The sequence below is a fragment of the Zonotrichia leucophrys genome, chromosome 4, assembly GCF_028769735.1.
Source record: "Zonotrichia leucophrys gambelii isolate GWCS_2022_RI chromosome 4, RI_Zleu_2.0, whole genome shotgun sequence".
In the NCBI taxonomy this organism is placed as follows: domain Eukaryota; kingdom Metazoa; phylum Chordata; class Aves; order Passeriformes; family Passerellidae; genus Zonotrichia; species Zonotrichia leucophrys.
This window is the reverse complement of record NC_088173.1, coordinates 52,984,214-53,004,251: the sequence shown is the minus strand read 5'-3', so window position 1 is coordinate 53,004,251 and position 20,038 is coordinate 52,984,214. Positions and strand designations below refer to the sequence as shown.

At 42.1% G+C, this 20,038-nt stretch overlaps 1 protein-coding gene across 1 annotated transcript in view; it reads right to left on the bottom strand.

The window, feature by feature from the left end:
- Nucleotides 1-11,766, bottom strand: part of AFAP1 (actin filament associated protein 1) — a 113,954-nt gene extending 102,188 nt beyond the window's left edge. Inside the window, exon 1 of the mRNA XM_064711722.1 lies at nt 11,643-11,766. The gene's annotated coding sequence lies outside the window, so the exon portion shown is untranslated. The remainder of the gene's footprint in view (nt 1-11,642) is intronic.
- Nucleotides 11,767-20,038: the final 8,272 nt, after the last annotated feature.

The following is a 20,038-nucleotide window of genomic DNA, read 5'->3' as shown; positions in this document are numbered from 1 at the left end:
ATATTGTCATCCTTGGACTTGCAGCTAGATTAAGGGCATTCTATGTTGCTACCTGCCCTGTATGAGTAGATGCTGGTAGGTGATCACTTGGAAAAGCAGATATCAGTCACAATCAATACATCATTCTAAATCTTGCCTGCAGAAGTGACTATTTTTAATGTGGAAATGACACCAATGTGACCTAACAAGTAAAAATCCTATAATAACTATATGACAAAACAGCAGTGGCACATTTTTTATCCAAAATACACATTTCTTGCTTGGAGAGATTCTGAGAATGGATGCAGGTACGAAGAAGGTAGGAAAAAGCCATCAGGGAAGATAAATAAGCTAGGACAACGGGAAACTAGCCAAATGAATCCACTTGCTAGTCTTATAAATACACATTTTACAGTTGTTTTGCTAGGTTAGTAATGCTATTTCTTGCCCTCACACTGAGCAGAAGGGATGCAGCCCTCTGGTCCTTAAATTAGAAACCATGGAACCTCATGCTGACAAAATGTTTAATCATCCAGGATGCAAAGTCTACCACAGTCAGAATTTTAATTCAGTGCCATAATTCCATGGTGTGATCAGATAAAGAGAGGAAAATAATGGGATTTTCAAAAGCCCAGATTCTAGTAATCTTTTTTACTAGTAACAAGCTGGCAGACAAGCAGAATGTAAAACAAGATAATGGCAGCAGACAATGAAAATTCTCAATTCTCTCCACTCAAAGGCCTCTCTACTGGTGTTCAGTGTTTCCCAGCAGTCCCAGTATTAGGGTCCCAAGTCCCTGATCCTTCTGGTATTAGTCAATGACAAAAATTCACTTGCCTACAGGCAGACAAAGAATTATTGTAGACAAGAATGTTGATTCTGAAGCACAGGAAGGAAGAGGCATCAGCTGGTTCTAAAGTCAAATTAAAAACTGAATAAAATGATTTAATTCTGTATCGGGTTTACAACAGTATAAATAATAATTCCAGAAGAAAATGCACTTTACATGCGAAATCAGCAACCAATGAACATTTATTTTTCCAGATGGCCTTTATAAATTCTGTACTTAACAGTTTGAAATGGCATTTTCCCCTTCTGCTTTGGACGACTTCCACTGGTGTATGTGAAGTTTCCTCCTTACAAAAATCTCACCAGGAAGAAATTCCCACTTTAATAAAGAAACAGTGGCAAAAGGACTTAAACGCTTTCCTAGGCAGGCTTACTTCAGACGGTCCAACAACCACAATTTTGGAGAATTATGCCTCTAATAACAATTTCTTCAATCCAAGCAAAAACCTTCTTGCCATGCCCCTTGTCTGCTTTTATGTAGCTACACCCTGGCAACTGTCATCACAAGGTGCAGTTGCTCAACATTACTTTTATATTACTGAATGATAAAAAAATGCTCTTTATTACTGATTAGAACAAAACAGCCCCATGAAGTGCTGTGCTGAAGAGCCACCCCTCCTAGAGCTGGTAAGAGCCCTCTGGAATTATACACGTACTTTTTGGTCTGCATGCAGCTGAAGTGGATAGGGGAAGGATTATCTTGGCATGAACTGAAGTGATCCAGGCTGGTCAGCTCTTACAGCTGACCCTGGTGAAGGCAATCAAAGAGGAGTGCAGGTACATGTGGAGGTCTCAGCACATCCCACATCAGTGAGAAAACCTGCACAGCTTTTCTCTGCAGGCTCACTGGGAGAAGGGCACAGGCTGCAACTTCAATAGCTAAGAGCAGAGCATTGAGTGGCACCATTCATGCAAGCAGTGTAAAGCATCAGGTGAGATGTTTGCTGCAGGCTGCTTGGCACAAGGGGCAGGTGAGGCAACCCCTGCAAAACACAGTTCAAAAGTGCTCTGGCAAAAGGTCTTAGGGATGCAACACCTGGCATTACATCAGAAAGGTTTCCAGGTAAAGCAGATAAAAGTTTGTTTATCCCAGAATTTAGGAGTGTTCCTGAACTCATTAGCATTGCAAGAGTTAAAAAGACAACTTACAAAGCAGGGGTGGCAACACAAATAAATGGAAAAGATGCTAAAGGATTCTTACATGATTCTTGCACTTCATTAGAGAAGATTGTGGGTTTGTACTGAAACCTCAGGAGTGCTGAGGCACTAGCAGGGCTGATGAGAGAGGTGACCAGTGTACCAAAACCCTTACAACTTTATTATGCTTAAAAAGCAGGAGTGGCAACACAAATAAATGGAAAAGATGCTAAATGATTCTTACATGCTTCTCTCCCTTCCCTTTCCACCCTGAACATCTGCCATTTCCAGTTCCTACTGCTTGTCCAATTTCATGAAGTCATTAGATTTTAATGAGTTATTAACATATAAAGAGCTGCTCTAAGGTACCAAGTGCTTTATAATCACTGATGACAACTTGCTAGAAGGGCCCTGCTTCTTCAGCTCTCTACACATGGCTCAAACTACAGCTTGGGCAAGGGCACATTCCTGCTGCGCTGCCTGCTTTGCTCCTGGCTGAGGATGGGCCATCCAAGTGATGCCTCCTGGCCAAGAACTGCTCCACAATCACACCTTGGAAAGCAGCATCGCTTCATGCATCTTTATTTTCGCGTTATTTACATGGAGGTCTTGCTCTGGGTTGTTCAGATGCTATCTCACAGAGGGAAGCACTCAGACCTTAGCAGGAAACAGCCCTTCCCTACAGCAATGTGCAGGGAAAGGCCTGGACTCACTCACAAGTGCTGCTTCCAAGATACCTCCCTGAAGCAGAACAACTTAACCGGTGTCAGTGCAAAGACTGAGACTACTTAAAGCACACTCAAACCAAGCTAAGCTTTGATCCCTACTTGCCAGAGTGCTTTTCCTTTATTTGGTAGTTTTTCTTTAAAGCTGGTAGAAAACCCCGGAACAGCTGGGTTACTTGTAAGAGCTGTATGTCAGGAAACCTAGCCCAAATGACCCCAAATCTTGAATATGGATTTCACCCTTTGCTCCCATAAATTACAAGAAACTTCAGGGCAATCTGAGCTTGCACTTATATCCTAGAGCCTGTGGGTGCGCTGAGCAAAACCAGACTGGAATCCCAAGTTCAAGAACAGCAGAGCTAGTAATGCTAGTAATGCTTTAAAAGATGTTACTGTGGTAGAAAAATAAAATTTGGAAGGATTTAAAAAGGGTTGAAGAAGTCTAGAAATCTCCAAACATCATATCTCTTCAAGGCAACTTCTGCTTTCCTCTGAATCTAACCAGTATTTTAGTCACTTCTTTGGGACAGTCAGTCATTTGGGCTTTCCACACACACATCCACTTGCTCTTGGGTTGTACAGAGAGCTACTGTTTTCAGACAAGCCTTCACTACAACTTATTTTTTACACTCGGACCATTTTTAAAAGTTACATAGTTGGACTATAAGCAAGAAGACAGAAAAATGAGAGATCTGAAAAGAATGAGGTCAAAGGGGGGACAGCTCTCAGCAAGATTTTCCACACATGCAAAATGGAGACTCGGTGTCATGCAAACAACAATAAAGAGGAAGATCCACAGGGATGTGAAGGAAATTGCTGTGTTGAGAGGCTGTGAGGCTCAATCATTGTAGACAAACAGGAATAGTAGTCAAGTGGAGACTAATGGAAACTTGAGTCAGACTAAAATTAATTGTTACATTTTTGGGGCTTGTTGAATACAGTTTGCTCCAGATTAGCTCTGGAATAATGCTCAGGATGTGGCTGTCACAAGGGGAAAGGTGTCTTGATGGCCACAAGCTGCAGGGGTAGAGGGCAGTCCATGTTGAGCTGCACTCAATCCCACTGCCCTTGTCACTGACAAAAAATTAAACAAGACTGGTCCCAAAACCAAGCCCTGAGGAACAGCACTCGTCATTCATTTACTTAAAGTCTAGTGCTTGCATAAACACTTTTCTAGGCTCCAGGGAAAGAAGACCAAGAAGCTGAAAAAAGCAAACCAAGGACAGCAGAAAGTCCCAGAGAAGATGAAAAGTTCACAAGCCACAGGAACAGGCAAATTTTCCCAGAGAGGGAACAACTCTTCCTTTCCCCAGAGGACACTTGTTTTGTTTATCTGAGGTTTTTGCTGTGTGCTTTCAGCTGTCTGCATGTTTGGGGGCTTGTTTTCATTAATTTCTGAAGTGAGAGACTTTTAGATTTTTTGATTTGGGTTTGTTTTTTTAAGGTCTCAACTGGTTTTTTTTTTTTCCTTTTAAGTGAAACCTTACTTGTTAAATATCCCCTTTTTCAGCAGAAATAGCAAACCTTGGAAATAGGATTGTTTTTGTAACCAGGTGGGGTCCCACCCATCTGCACTCAGCATTATTCATACTGGCCCTCACCCAGAATTTTCCCCAAGACTCTTCAGGGTGGACTTCATTCCTGTTAAGCTCAAAACAAAATGCTGTGGCCTGACCCAGCCCCTTGTATCCTCTCCGCTCTCCAGGTTCTTCCTGAAGGAGCCACCATGCACCCATCACTGCCCCCTAAGGAGACTCTCAGCTGTTCATGGCGCTAATGACAAACACATGGTGCAGACACGGCTCAGGCAAGAACAGTTCTGAATATTCTCAGAAGCTCTTCACGCTGAATACTTTTTCTCCGTTCCAAGAATCAGATCTTTTCATTTTCCAACAGGTACTCTTTTGATAATGCTGTGTATTAACAGAGCTTAGAATCACTGAGCTTCCTAACGTTTTCAGATATTTACTTTCTTCAGCCTGATCTCTTACAGCCAGTGACAAATCCAGTATTTCACTCCATTCCCTAGCATGGACTGCATTACATGAATAAATCCCACTCTCCAAGGGGCAGTTTCCTTCTGTTTGATCTGTGCTAAGATGCAGCAGCAGAACAGCATCAGAGTGGACCCTGAGCAGCTCAGCTCCCAACCACCATTCCCTGGTGACACTAAGCAGCCCTGCTGGAATCCCTGCTCCTTAACTCATCCCTCTGCCTTTTGCATTATCTCCTATTTTAATGCCTTTTACATTATCTCTCCTGTTTTCAGCTCCTGGCATTTTATGACTTCCTCATTACTGCCCACCTTGTTTTCAGGGCTGAAACCGTGTCTTTTTGTTCGGCCTGACCTGGTTTGCTGCATCCTCCTGAAGCAGGAGCCCCCAAACAGTGACACAGGACTCGGCATCTCAGACCAACTCCTGCGGGCAGCTTTCCCTCTCCTCTTCATCCTGCTGCTGAAATGGGACTGCTCAAGGCTACAAACCTCTCCCCCAAGTGTTTGTGCCTGGCGCCTGGCTGCTGGAAGCAGAAGATGAAGAAGAAGCAGTACAGTTTTGGGCAGGCTCCTTGCCCCTCAGGTTGGCTGGTGTGTGGGCAGGGACGAGCACTGCAGCCCCTGCCCTGCCCAGGGCCAGTGCAGCGCCTGGGGCCATAAAACCTGTCAAAATGACATAGCACACACTGAGCAAAAACTCAAAAGTAATTATTTCCATAACCAGCTAGCCAGTTCTTTCTTCCTGATAGAATAGATAACCTTTTGCTAAGTGTATTTCACATTTTATGCACATTTTCCTTGCACCTGCTCATTTCATATGGCATTTCAAACTCCCTCGCCCAGATCTGGTACCAAGATGGCTTCTGCCAAGAACTGGCTGGTTAAAAACTACAGAAACTAAAGATCACACCCTGCTGCTGGCTATCAACATTAGCAGTTTGAAGCTCAAGGCCTTAATCTTTTCCTCAAAAGTATAACAATACATTTATTTATCTATTAGCCATTTTTCTCAAAAAACCTGTGTGACAAAGGCAGCTCTAACAGATCACTTACACATCTTTATTTATCTATATACATCTCCACCTTCATTTGTATATATCACATACACACACAAACATATCACCGTGAAGCAGCTAGAATTACACATACAGTTGCAATCCTGCATTTCTTCTTCCTATCCCATCTACCTGTCAGCAAGGACTGTGCCTGAAAGCAAATCAGGCACAATGTGACAACCTGTCAAACTGTCACTGTACTAAGCACAGGAAAGGAAAGCAAGAAAAGAAGAGCAAAGGAATTTGAGAATGGCAATGAACTTGGTGTAACAATGAAAAAATGTAAGAAACAAAATGTTTTCTATTTTAGTAAAACTCCATAATCAGACCAAGGTAAATAAGGAAAACAAACCAACAAAACAGAAAACAAATCAGCCACTTACAGGGTGTTAATGTTTTGCATGCTGAAAAGGGAGATGCTGCAGCTGATCAGCTGCCCTTGGCTGCTACATTATGAACTTACCTCGGGAAGAGACCTAGAGTAGCCTGCAAAGGCACACATGATTCCACCAAAAATATATATATAGCAAACCACTTAATCTGAGAAAGCTATGCTATTTCATATAAGAATCAGAAAGGTCTGAAAACACTTATTTATTCTGCAACATTTACCTGTGTAGGAAACACCTGAATTAATCTAACTGCATAAATTCCTTTGTAAAAATAATGCTGAGGGTTAGAATGGGACTGAAAAGCATCGCCTGAGAAATGCTGAAGCTGCAATTCACATATTTGTGAATGAGTTGCCAGTGCCATTGAAATGTAATGAAAAATCTCTTCCACTGCTTTACAACCATCATCTTTTATTAATCAGCCCAACAGCACACGGCAAAACCAGAAATCTGTCTACAAAGCTGGCACATATGGGAAAAGCTCACTCCTGGTTGTTTTATTTTAAACAAACCCCTACAGTAGCTCCCATTGTTTGTTTGTTTTTCCCCCTAGACTAGACAGCATGTGGCTTATGAGCCACACTGATAGATGTGATAAAGCTCCTGCCAGATCTGATTGATGATGGCACTAGGAAGTGCTGTGAAGGTCACGGTGTAATTCTCCCTTTGCAGCTGCTCCTGGCAAAAAATGGTACAGGAAAATAAAATCTGGATCCGCTAATTGCTAATAACAGAAATTCCATCCTTACCTGGCCTTCTCCTCTCTTCCAGTTCCTAACAGGAATGCCATAAGCAGGTGTAACTGATGAGAGACCAGATAAGTTTCAAATCTACTTAAAGATCCTTTAATGGACCCAAAAAAAAAAAAAATCTATCCACAGCAACTGGCCAAATATTGAGCCTTTATACTTTGAACACAGTGAAGAGTAGTTTTAGTATGAAAGCTGCACATGAAAGAGCTTTTACTATTTGCTCTTCTGCAAAACTGAGATAACATACCACTACATATTCCCTGTGAAGGAGTGCTATCTCTGATGATGTGAATATATGAACTAAGCTCCTTTCCCAAAGTCTATTCATTTTAAATGAACAAGGCAAGCATGCTCACTGGAAGTGGCCAGTAGCAAGCCAGAGCATCAGCCACTCAAGTGGGACACCAAAATCTTTTCCATAGATGTTGAGATGTCATGAGGACACTGATAAGAGACTCTGGGGAATTCACAAGCATGATATAATGACAGTCCCCTAATGAATAATATATATTCAGTGTAAGTCATAGCAATTACCTCACATACAGTGTTGTATTTCTTGGGGGTAAGATGTTGTTATCTTTGAGACATCAGCTACATTACAGATTAAATTTGAAACCACTTGTGTACTCTTTTCTGGCACTCACTATTAATGGATGGAAATATTTTTACACAGCATTTTGTACTCACAAAGATTTTGGCACAGTAAGGCCATTACCAACATCTGTCTTAGAGAAAGATAGTCTTTATCACTCAACTCAAAACTACATGATGGCAGAGAGATCTTGGCAGCAGGAATCCCCCAGACAGTAACCCCCCCACTATGTCACCATAAAAGAAATGATACATTGATTTTTTTTTTCCTTTTCCAGTTGAGGAAAGAGATTTAGAAAAGACAGGTCTATCAGTTTCCTCCTTTTACTGCCAAACATAAACAATCAATTTTTAAAATACCAATACATGTAAAGAGCAGTATCTATACAAGATCCAACTGATTTAAAAAATCCTCTTAGGAGTTTTCTTTCCTAGATTTCTTGATGAATGCTGGCAAAATATAAAAGAGCTATTGATTTATCCTTTCCACAGACTCCTGTATTCTCCAAGGCATACTCTAAGAGAGGTAACCACCAGCAGCTAATTTGGACATTGCTCTGTTAAGGCACCTTTGGCAGTCAAACATTTCTATGCACACTGAGCCATGGCTGACTTTTTGCTAGGATGGCAAAGGGGAAACTGATGGCAGTGTTGCCATTCAGGTTTTAATTACCTGCCATATCTCTGGAAAACAGAGATGATGTCCCAAAAGACTGTTACCTGCTATGAGATATCCCCCACTGCACAAACCCAAGTTATGATCCTGCAACACTCTTCATTACCATTACTCACAGCAGCATGTCTTTTATGACCGGGAGAGTCAACTTCTGATCACAGAGTATCATAGAACAGTTTGGGTATGGAGGGACCTTATCATCTAGTAGAGAAAGAGCAATTGAATAGACACAAAGTGTTTTAGAGCAGTGATGCACTACAAAAGGCAGACCTTCGTGTGTTCATGGACAGGTTGGTGCAGTGAGACTCCTGTGCCGGTACAACCCCTGCACTCTGAGCTCAGGGTCACTGCCGCTGCAGCCACATGCCTTCCTACCTACTCATTCTGTGCTGACAGACTGCTCTGGTATGGCTTCATGCAGACACTCCCCAAAAAGACATCTGGTATGGTCTTGAAAACTTAAATTGCTCTAAGGTCAGCTTGGGGTGCTTCATAGTAGGAAAACTAATTCCTCAAACTAATTCCTCCTAGACAACCCTTAGAGACGGAGGGGCACGTTCAAGAGCTGGCTTTTTCAGTCCTTCGCTAAAAGCTCAGGAGTTCACTGTACCTGCAGTCCTCAGATTGACTTCCACATTTCTATTAATTGTGTTGGGTTTGACTATTAGGAGTTCAACTGTGAGCCTAAGAACACTTTACATTACAATGAAGTACATTGATCTGGAATAACACCTACCAAGTGTGTAACCGAGTCACCTGCCCAGCCAGACAGACATTTTCTACACCAGGTGAAACACTATTTGTCAATGAAGTGATGAGTCGGGAAGTCAGAACCATACCAGTAGCTAGGTGTCATTCACACCTAAAACCAGTTGAACAGCACACCTGGAAGGGATGCATAATTTTTTTGGAAAATTGCCACAGTATGCTTTACTATGACTAACCCACAACAGCACAGAGTAGACTAGGCTGTACAGGAGTTTGAGGTGCAAGTCCTTGCATCCCACTCTCCCACCTCAGCTGGAGATCTGCAAATGAATATTAAGTACATCTCTTCCTCCTCCTCTTCCTCCTTGACCCCTCCTCAGGAAACAAAGAGCACAGCTTTGAACAAAGCAGTTAACCAGGCGGACTCCTGGATACCACACTCCCCCTGACTGATCTATCAGACACAAAACTTTTGAAAATGCATGGAAATTAAATCAGTCGACTCCAGATAGCATCAACCAGCACTGAACCGCTGGCTCTTTGTCCTGAGGCAATGTCACAAGGGAGACTGCAGCAAGCAGCAGGACAATACAATTCCTGGTCATACAGCAAGTTGTCTTTGCACCACTGAAAGGAATAAGCACAATTCGTCATACATGTACCAAATACAGCCTGTTCCACTGAGACTTCAATATTTGCTTTTGGGCTTTATGTCTCAGACAGTATCTTTTCAACTCTGAGAACTTCAGAAGAGAAAAAAGAAAAAATCATCCTTCACTAAGACAGTAAAATTTTGAAACAGTGTAAGTGGTTGATCTATTGAAGTCTTGCATTTTACCCTGTCCTCGCTGGCACTGCTTCAACACTTCAGTTTCAACCCCACAGTGTCAAACCCCTTCATCTAAAAATCTACCCAAGCCACAGGAACACAACACTTTGACTTTTGACAACAAATTTCCTATGAAACACCAAAGATGCCACATATCACCAAAGGCAGTGAGTATCTGCTTATTGTTCTGTTTGCCGGCTTGTCACTGCACTCACTGGCTGATACACAAAGAAAACTGTAGATCCTTCTTTTTCAAATCCATTTCAAATTCTTCTTAAACCCATGTGGGGCCCTATAGCCCCAGAAAGACAGGATGCTCTCCCTCTTGCTCTAACATAGCATTTGCTCTTCTTTTACAAAGGAAAAATGGTTTGTTCAAAACAAGGAAGTAATTGTGCAGTTCTTCCCATGGAAACCACCAGGAGGCACAAGGGATGACGGAAAGGCACCAAGTGCCCAAATCCGAGAGCACTGATGGATTGATCCATCTGGCTGCCAAGTGCTCCCTTGTGCCCCTGCACCTACCATTTTCAGAAAGGCACACAAAAAAAGGTTCACAACACTATTATTTTCATGAAAGGAAATGAGTGGCCCCACAACACTTGGAGCAAACAGTAGCAGAGCACCTGCAAGGGCGAGACACTAGTTATGGAATAATCACTAATTGTTATGGATACCTCTGAGAACTGAACCAAGCCGTGCCATGACATTTTTTTCCCCATGGAACAAAACAAAGAGCTGCACAAAGATCAGCAGAATCTGTCGCTTTAAGAAGCCCTAGACTGAAGTACATGATTTAATTGGATCTCTCTGGTTTTGAGATTTATCATTTCATAGTTGGACCTCAGCCGCAAACTTCAGTAATACAATAAACAGAACAGGCACAGGCACATCAAGTGTTTGCATCAAAATGATCATAAAGGATCCAGAGAGGAAATGAGCTAAATACTTCTCTGTTTCTCACATGTGCCTTATCTTGCCTTTCAGAGTGTGCATTTACTCAGCTGCACTATGCTTTAGGGCAGGTGAATGCCTGGGTTGCCGAGGGATGCCTGCCTGAACCCACTCACCTCCTGCCACTGCAGAGCTTTCAGCTCATGGAGCAACTCCCGGTTTTGGCAGTTTATCTGGCTCTTCTGCCGCCCATTATTTTCCTACCGCCTAAATCTTTGGCAAGTTTCCTCTAAGCCCTCCACACAAGACACATACCGAGCATAGGACCGACAAACTCGAGTTTCCAAAAAACCTCTCAATGGAAGAAATCGAACCACGTCGCTGTGAGAGGTTCCCCCCAGCCTCCAATGGCAGGCTGCTCCTCAGCCCAACAGGAAATCAAGGAGGGGGTCGGCCCGGGAAGCCGAGGGGATAGATCTGGAAAGATGGTTCTGTTCGCCTGTGCCCTGACTGACTCCAGGACTGTAACATGATGCAATCTCTCGGCTGTGATGAAACAGATCAAATGGCCAAGCCTGCGGGGAGACCACCTCTGCCCACCCCACAAGGCAGAAAATAAGGAAGCTCGCAGCGGTACAAAGCAGCAGCGCGGCTGCGGGGCTGGTGCCTTTCCCGGGAAGGGACGCGAGTTTCGGGATGGCGGACAGAGAGAGGGCTGCGTTCCCGAGGATCTCGGCCGGGCTCCTGCCCTTCCACAGCCCGGGCAGGGGCCGCCACAGCCCGATAACCGGGTTCCCTCCAGCTCTTTCCATGTGCTGCTCCCGGCCAAGAAAACGAGCGAGACTTTTTTTTTTCCTATTTTTTTTAGCTTTTTTTTCCCAGTAAACCCACAGCTTTCCTAGCACACGGCTGCCGGGAGCAGCAGCGGAGCAGCGGCTGAAAAAGCCCAATTCTGAATCCAGCCCTTCCCCTCCCTCTTCTTCCCTCCCGTGCTCTCTCTCCGCCCGCGGAGCTCGGCAGGGATGCTGCCCGGGGCGAGCGGGGCCGGAGCCCTCCTACCTTTGCGGCCGTCCTGCGGCGGCTGCCGGCACAAAGCGGCCGAGCTCGGCTCCTCCCGCGGCTCCTCCCGCAGCCCCGCTCTGCCGCGGAGCGCAGCCAGCGCCGCGCCGGCAGGGGACAGCGGGGAGGGGACAGCGGGGCGGGAGCAGCAGCGCGCTCCCACCGCCCCCGGGCCGGGCCCGCCCCGCGAGGAGGGGACAGCGCCGGGGCGGAGCCAGCGGAACAAAGGCGGGGGGGGCGCAGCAGCCCCGGGCAGGGGTAGGTGTGCGTAGAAGCTCTCGGTGCGGGGCAGGATGGGGTAGGTGTGCCCAGTAGCCCTTGGGCAGGATGGGGCAGGTGTGCGCAGCAGCCCCCGGGCAGGGGCAGGGGCAGGATGGGGCAGGTGTGCGCAGCAGCCCCCGGCTGCAGGGTAGGTGAGCCCAAGTGCTCCTTGCGAGGCAGATGCTGGCAGATCAAGCTTGGGGTCTTGCCCCAGAGTAAAGCCTCCCAGGAGCCGGAGGCTTGTTCCCCGAGTAAAAGCTGGAACACTGAGAGGTCACAGCGGGAGCCTCAGCGCAGCCCATGCCCTCTCCATTCCTGCCCAGGAGATGCTGTGACCTGAGCACTGAGCAGTGGAGGAATAACATGGATTTGGGGCATAACCAGCAGGTCTGCATTTATCTAAAATTTCAGCTCTTTTGTTAAAATGGTGTAAAATCATGCACAAACCCAACACCTAGTTCCGTCATCTTAGTTTAGCTTCATATAAACCAGATCTAAATCAAAGTGAGACTTTTTGATTGAACTGAGACTTATATTGATTAAACCTGCAGGCTTCAGTTTGTAACAAAATTGCTCAGCCTGGGCAAACTTACATAGAGGCAACCTGAGTAAACATGTTCCAACTCTGAGATATCCAAATATATATAATTATATATATAACTACGTATATATATTTATTATCCTATATTTATATATATTTCTTTTCCTCCCTGTCCATACAGAAACTGAAAATCTGAGGTCACAGAAGAATGTCACTAAAGGAAGAACATTAGTTAAGGCAACTCTGTCTTTAGTCCAGCTGGGTGTCAAAACTCATTTAACTTCAGCTAGAGACACAAATGTGCTCTTATGAGAAATATTTGGGGAGCATTGGACATGCAAGCGCATAATTCTGTACAAGCTTGTAGCTTACTTTGTACCATAGAGTATGCAACTTGTTAAGCACCTTAAATTTTGATTAATAAAATTTGTGTTGTTCTGGCCAGGTTTAATGTGCTCTTCTGTCCTCTTTCCTCATCCTCAGTCATTCTAAGACAGTCATACCAAAGGTAACTGGTTTTACCAGGGAAAATTCTATTTAGTCAGCATATACACTGTGTGGCCACTTAGGATGTGCATGAGATCTCTGTAGCCCAAAATAGGAGAGCTGAATTCACAGCCCAACCTTTTCAGCAAGTATTACTTAGCCTAAAAGCTCACTTTCAGCTGTTCTCTTTCCTGTGTGCCTTTGGGTATGGGCAGGGAAGGACTTGCCTACTGGATGAGCTATTACAGCACCAGCCTGCTCCTACCTGCCTTTCTGTATTCTGCTTGTTGAGAGTTGGCAGGGAAGAGCCTTGGAGTACTTAGAAGTAGTGATTTTTCAGGCAATAGTAAAGTGCTTAGCTGGTCTTGAAAAAATTAAACCACAACTCCTCTTCTCCATGGTTCAATTGCTTGCAGCTATTGCTCTCTTTGAGCTATTTAATTTGTATCATGACCTGTAAAATATGATCTCTAGGGAGAACAATCCAGTACTTTGCTGTAAAAGCACAGCCCTTGACTGCTGTGGCAATGCAGTACCGTTGATTTGTATGCTTGCAATGAGCACTTCCATTATTTGCTGGCTTTACTGACTCTAGTTATATTGTTTGGTTTTTTTTTTTTTTAATTTTAATGCACACATCGCATTAAGTAACACTTCAGCCTCTGCCTGCCCTAAGACACTCTGTGGTCTGTAAACAGGGAGCTTGGTTCTAGCAACACTTCAGAGTATTTCTTCCACAGAAATGTCCTGAAGAAGCTGATCAGCAGAGAAACAGAGATCAGAGAAACTCATCACAAGACCAGCAAGAAAATAAGCTCTTTGTGCCCTCTGTCAGATATGAAAGTGAGATAACTTAAGGGTTTGTCCTTAGGCTGTTGGAGTGGTAAAGACTTCATGTCTTGTGGTGGTAACTCCATAGGGACTGAATAATGGGTCATCTATCATAAAGACAATCACCAGATAGCACAAGCTGTTCCTCATGGATAAGCTCTCTCAGGCTGAAGGGCTCAAAAGGACGTTTTTCTTATTTGAATTTTTAGTTTTCACAATGCTACACTTCAAAATGGCATTACTCCCCCAATTTTTCATTTGTACATATGCATTCTTTAAGCTACTTCAGCTGCAAAATACAACTTAGCGATTAATTGAATTTCTTCCCCATGAATCTTTAATGACGCTACTTAAATACAAATTCTATTTTATAGAATTAAAAAGAACAGAATATAATTCACCTAGAACACAATATCATCAAAATAAATCAAGTGATTCCTAAGGAGTTGCTTGCAGGGAAACTGAAGTCACATCATTAATAGGAAATCTGAGGTCCACAGTAACTCTACATCATACTTTATACCCAATAAACTTCTTAAACTAATCATCTTTTAACACAAAGCAGCAGAAAGCAAATCTCTGTAAATGTCCCTATTTGAAATACATGTCCTCCAGCTTGAAAAAGCACTTTTTAGCTTTAAGACCAAATATTCATGCAGTGTTTCAAACTGTCTTTATTCTCAATAATTCATTATAAAGTTCTACTCTATCAAGGGTAACTTCATTACTGTAGAAATAATCTTCACAAGCTTTAGGCAGGACTTGGTGAAGCTTAGTCATAGGGATCCCCAATCTTCCTATAATCTTCTTAGTACTGGTTATCACAAAAGAAAAGAAAATAATCAGAGCAAAGAAAAATAAAACAGTCGAGTAGTCCCAGCACTAAGGTATCCAAATAGACTTGTTTACAAAACTGGGACTTTAACCATCAGATAGTCTGTACTGTGTTGAAACAGAGAAGTCATGACAATGACAGACCATATTTGTTATCTTTAGGATGTGCTTAAAAGAGTTATTTATGCATATTTAAAGTCTTTTTTCCCCCTTGGAAAATCAACATTGGTTGAAATCTGAGGAACACAGGCATGAGAAAAAAAATCTCCAACCATTTGTTGTGATTTACGTCTTGTAAGGTACTCCAAGCAATTTGGATTTGGCTCACTTAAGTAATGTAAAAATGCAGGAAAACAGTACTTTAGGCATTTAGAAGTATGGGTCAGTTTTTAAAGATACACTCAATTCCACTTCAAATCTGCCTTGGACTGAGTCCATAACCTGACAACTCAACTAGTTTAAGAGGTCCCAAAAACTCAGCAACATCCTATTGAGGAAAAAGTATAAGAAAACCTATTGGATGCTCTAAGTGATGACTGGTATTCCCTGAAAGTCTGCTCAATACTTTTCAGTAAGACCTTTCAAGGTGCCTGTACAAGATTATGTTCGTTATTTTCAGTACATTAAAGCGAAATCAAAGCTGTGGGGAAAAGCCTGTATGTTCTTGATACTTGGTATCAGACTGTAAAATAATTTGCCTCTTTGGATTGTTTTCTTGTTTTTCTTGTAAGGGGGGTTGAGCAGACAAAAAAAGCCAAAAATCCTAGAATTGGCAAAATGTTGACTTCATGTGAGACCCCACACTGCCCTGTGACACTGGTGTGTCAGGCAGGGCAGGTCAGGCCCCTGGAGCAAGCATCAGCTGCCTCCTGATGTGTCCAAACTCCTGCCCTCAAATTGTGTTGCCAGGGGGGAATGGATGGTCTCAGGGAAGAGTGAAAAGCAGGCAAAAATTCTGTACAATCTGGGCTGTCAGGAGATGGAGTGACATTGCAGCAATTGCCACTCTCTTCAGTAAAACATAATGATGTCAGGATTTCAAAAGCAGGAGGCAAGTTATGCCTTTTTAGAACAGAAACCTGCTGTTACTTTGAAACCATAATTTTTCAGTAAAGAAAACATTACTGTTTCTGAAGTTGTCTCAGACACTCAAGGCATTTACAGACTAGGAAAAAATGTATTTTACAAATAGAAAAAAAGTTCTTGACAAAGATAGGGTCTTTTGCCCTTGCTTATCATATATTGTGATCCTGTTACAGCAGAATCTATTGTTATTAAGAACCTAATAGAATTTTAAAAATTTTTTTAAAAGAGTATAATGAGTTATTTCTTCTTGGGTTCCACATAATTTCCAGGTCCACTGGGGGAAAAAGTAATTATATTTGAGACACCCTTGAAAAATCTGTTTCAGGGATCTTATAGTGCTGAGTCCATGTATGTCCCAAAAGGACTTATACAGCAGAAATGCCATTTACCCTTGTGCAAAAAGCAAATTTGAAAAAGTGTGCATTATAGAAACTTCAAGAGCAGGGATTGTGCTCCTTTTCTACAATGCACAGGCTTCTCCTTACTCTCCACACAGGTCATCTGTGTAACAAAACACTGCAAGTAAATTCACAGAGATGTAAATACATTAAATTAGGTTCTTGATTTTGAATCAGGACAAAAGAAGGAACATGTAAAAAAGGAGAATATACATTTTATAGAACCTTATTGTGCAGGTAAAAATAGTTACTTTATATTCCACTGTTTGAACTAAACTTAGGCAAACAATCCTTCCTTGTGATTTCAGTTTTGGAAGAAGTTCTGTATAACCTGACCTTTGCGCTCTGTGCAGGTACGAGCGCCAGTGATTTCAGTGGGATTAGCATTTAGTTACTGACATTTTCAAAATACTATGCTAACATCCTTTTATTAAATGAATATTAAACCCTCAGAATCTCTGTAAAGTAGCTCTGCCTTTGGGTATTACTAACTTGAAAAAAAATCCTATTCTTTTAATTTTGCTTCTTATGAATTTAGATTTTTATATGAAAGTGGAATACAATAGGGGAAGATTTCCTCTAAGTCTTGCTTCCTTGCCCCTGCTTTCTTTGAATTCAAGCAACATTGGGCCAAAAACGGAATCTTATTGAAAGATAAATTTTAGCTTCTGTTTTGTATTTGTCTCCTGTGCCATTTAAAATGGAGTAAATTCTTTCAGTAGTCTTTGATTATTGTGTTATTTTTATTGCACTATAAAAATAATCAGTCATCATTCTGAAAAAGGGATTAAGAAAAAGAAATGCAATTTGAAGAATTTGGTCCTTATACAGCAACTCATACAGTCCTCCTGGCATTTCCATCTGTCAAAAACTAATTGTCAGATGAAAAATGTCTAGTATAAAACTGGGAAAAAATGGGGAGTTCAAAGTGTTTATGCTCCACATCCATAACTTGAGAGAATTTTTTTTCTAAAGTCTGACTAGCAAAATTGTCAAGTCACATGAATTTTAACCCTGTTCCTCAAATGAATTATTCCAGGTCAGAGCACTGAAAGGAAGTTCAGACACACCATTAACAACCTCAGTTGTTTAATCTGCTATCAATCATGGTGCTTTCTTAATTATCAGTTAATAGAAAAAAATTTATAGCAGTAGAAATAACAATGACTCATGTCAGAGTTCAGAATCAGGTCCACTTGAATGGAAAAAAAATCCCAGCAATTTGTGAGAGTGGAGTTAGGTCAAGCAAGGCATCAGCATAATGTAGACTTGTAATAAAAAAAGTTCAAGACATTCTCAGTTTTCTTCTTCCCCACCTACCCCTCCCCCCCCCAAAAAAAAAATATTTATATAGTTCTTGATGTAAATGGCAAATACGAAGCCTTTATCCTGTCAGACCATTCCTGACCACAAGGTACAATGGGCTGAGAGAAATTTGCAGAACTATCACTGGCAAAGAAATGTTTTAATCTCAAAAGAAATAAAACATATTGCAATTTTTAGTGGATAGACAAGGTAGAGGATGTAATAAAAGAATGTATGATAGCAAATGGAAAAAACAGATCAACAGCAAATCATCCATGACACAAATGTAACCAGATTGAAAACCAGAAATCAATGGAATCCAAACTTCTAACAAAAGGCCAATACATAATAGGTGGGACACTAATGCCCAGATTGGGATACATTTACCTGTGTGGGACAGGATGCTTTTGCCTGGTTTTGGTTTCCTCCTGATCCCTCTGGAGCTGCTGCTTGTCCAGACTGGCAGGGAAGGACTGGCTGTCCCAACAGCCTGGGTGCTGCAGACGTCTGTCCAAGCATTACAAACACAGAACCCACCTGCTTACCTGTGGGCACAGATATCAAACACCAAGGGGAAGGAGGAAAAATGTCCTAAATCATGAAAAGTAGCTGCATTTAGAACTAACTTCTCTGAGCTGTAACTCACAGAGATGGTGGTTGTGAGGAGGGAGTAACAAGCTGCTGCAGTTACACCACAAACTGCAATTTGTTGAGGGTGCTTCATCACCTGGGAGTTAAACTACTGAGATCTTGCTTTTCATGGCCATGTACTTTGACTGAGTACCACCTTTTCTAACATGGCTCTTCACAGACTAGAAACAGTGAGAAGGGATACAAAGACTCCAAAAGCCCGAGCCAGCATCTCCTATGAGCCTCTAAGGATTTACCCATACCTCAGAGGCAGCTTGGGTTGATGAGGGGATGCAAGCCTCAGTATAAATTTACATGTACAAGAGAGTCACGTCTGTCATTCTGATATTAATAACAGCCATCTTTTTTTTTATTTTTGAGATACTCAAGATATATGAAAAAAATGGTAGCCACAACTGTAACCTATCAAGTAATCACATTGGTCAAAGGTCAGTTGAGGTCTTAGGAAGCTTATAAAATGATCCTGTCCTTTTTCTCACAAACAAATCAAAGGCCAGGAGAATATGAATGTAAGGACACTCTGAAGATTATTTGCCAGAGTTGAGTGCCACACAGAAGTGCCTGGGATCTCATCCAGCTCATCTGCAAATAACAGAGCAGCATTTTCCTGCAGATATGTGAAAAAGTTAGTAAAATAATTGGTCTGTCTTGGTCACACTGGGGAAATGTCAAATAGATGGCTTCTTAAAATCAAAATGTGGAATGTAAGACCAGGCATCTCTCTTGGTCTGGACCATATCTTTTTTGCCCATGTAAAATTAGCCTTGTCTCAGAGGGTTATTAGATTCCAGGTACTGTCTCACAACTATGCATTTTCTTGTTTCTGCAATTACAGGTTTCAGAGTTCTCCCCTGAACCATAAGGAGAAGAAATAGCAGAAGGTCAGACAAAAATGTCCAGCCTTCTAAGACAGCTATAATGGTAACCTGGCATGCCTGGTTTCCTAGCTGGAATTGTTGGTAAGATAGTCCTTCAGCAACCATAAAATCCCACATATTCCTTTGTCTCGAAGACTGTGATGATGAAATGCTGTCTCTTTCATTGCTGAGTTTGAGACATGTCTTCTTTAAAATACATGAGGTGAGAATTAGGTCATACATAGGGCTGACATGAGCAGCTGAGACATACAGCTCACATCCAAGAATGAAAATGAAGTCTCTGACAGAATTCCCCTGCTTCTTGTATACATACCAAAATAAGTTTCTCCAAGAGCTATATTGATCCTTCTGAGCTACATATCCATATCCATACTTACAAAAATGCTGAAAGGCAGCATGTCCTTGAAAACAAGACTACAGAACAGTAACTTCATAACCCTAAAGAGCATTATCTGAAAAACAGCCTATGATTTGTTGAGACTCAGATTTTTACTGCCAACACCAGACCACACTATCAGATGGAACATTCTGGCAAAGTCTTATCTCATTACTCTGAATGCCTTTTCCATTTCATAATCCTACATAGGATTAGCATATGGAACCCTATTAAAATAAACCTGAATATTTATTACCCACATGTCAGCCCATCCACATTTAATTAGACACTCAAAGTTCCTGAAAAAAAACCCAACATGCCTGAAATTAAAATTTGCAATTTTTAAACAGGGAAAACATGATAAGATTTTAGAAACAGGAATCTTGTATTCTCTGGTATACTATGGTTTATGGAGTTTAGGTAATGTACAGACAACTTAGTGAAGTAAATTACAATGCTACTCACTTTAAGGTGCTTTTACACTGGTACATTTAGCTGGTGCCAGCACACAATATCATACTGTAAATGTGAATTTAGGTGGGCTGGAGAGCATAACTGAATAGGTCACTGCACCATATGACAGCAGATGCTTTAAATATAGGGTGATACACTGGCATGTATCACATGAAAAAACGAACAGCTTACCGAGCTGTGCCACCTTTGCACGGAACAGACATCTACAGACCATTTCAAACTTCATGGAAATGAAATAAGGACACACAAGAGTACTTGTTCATCTAAAGTCAGCA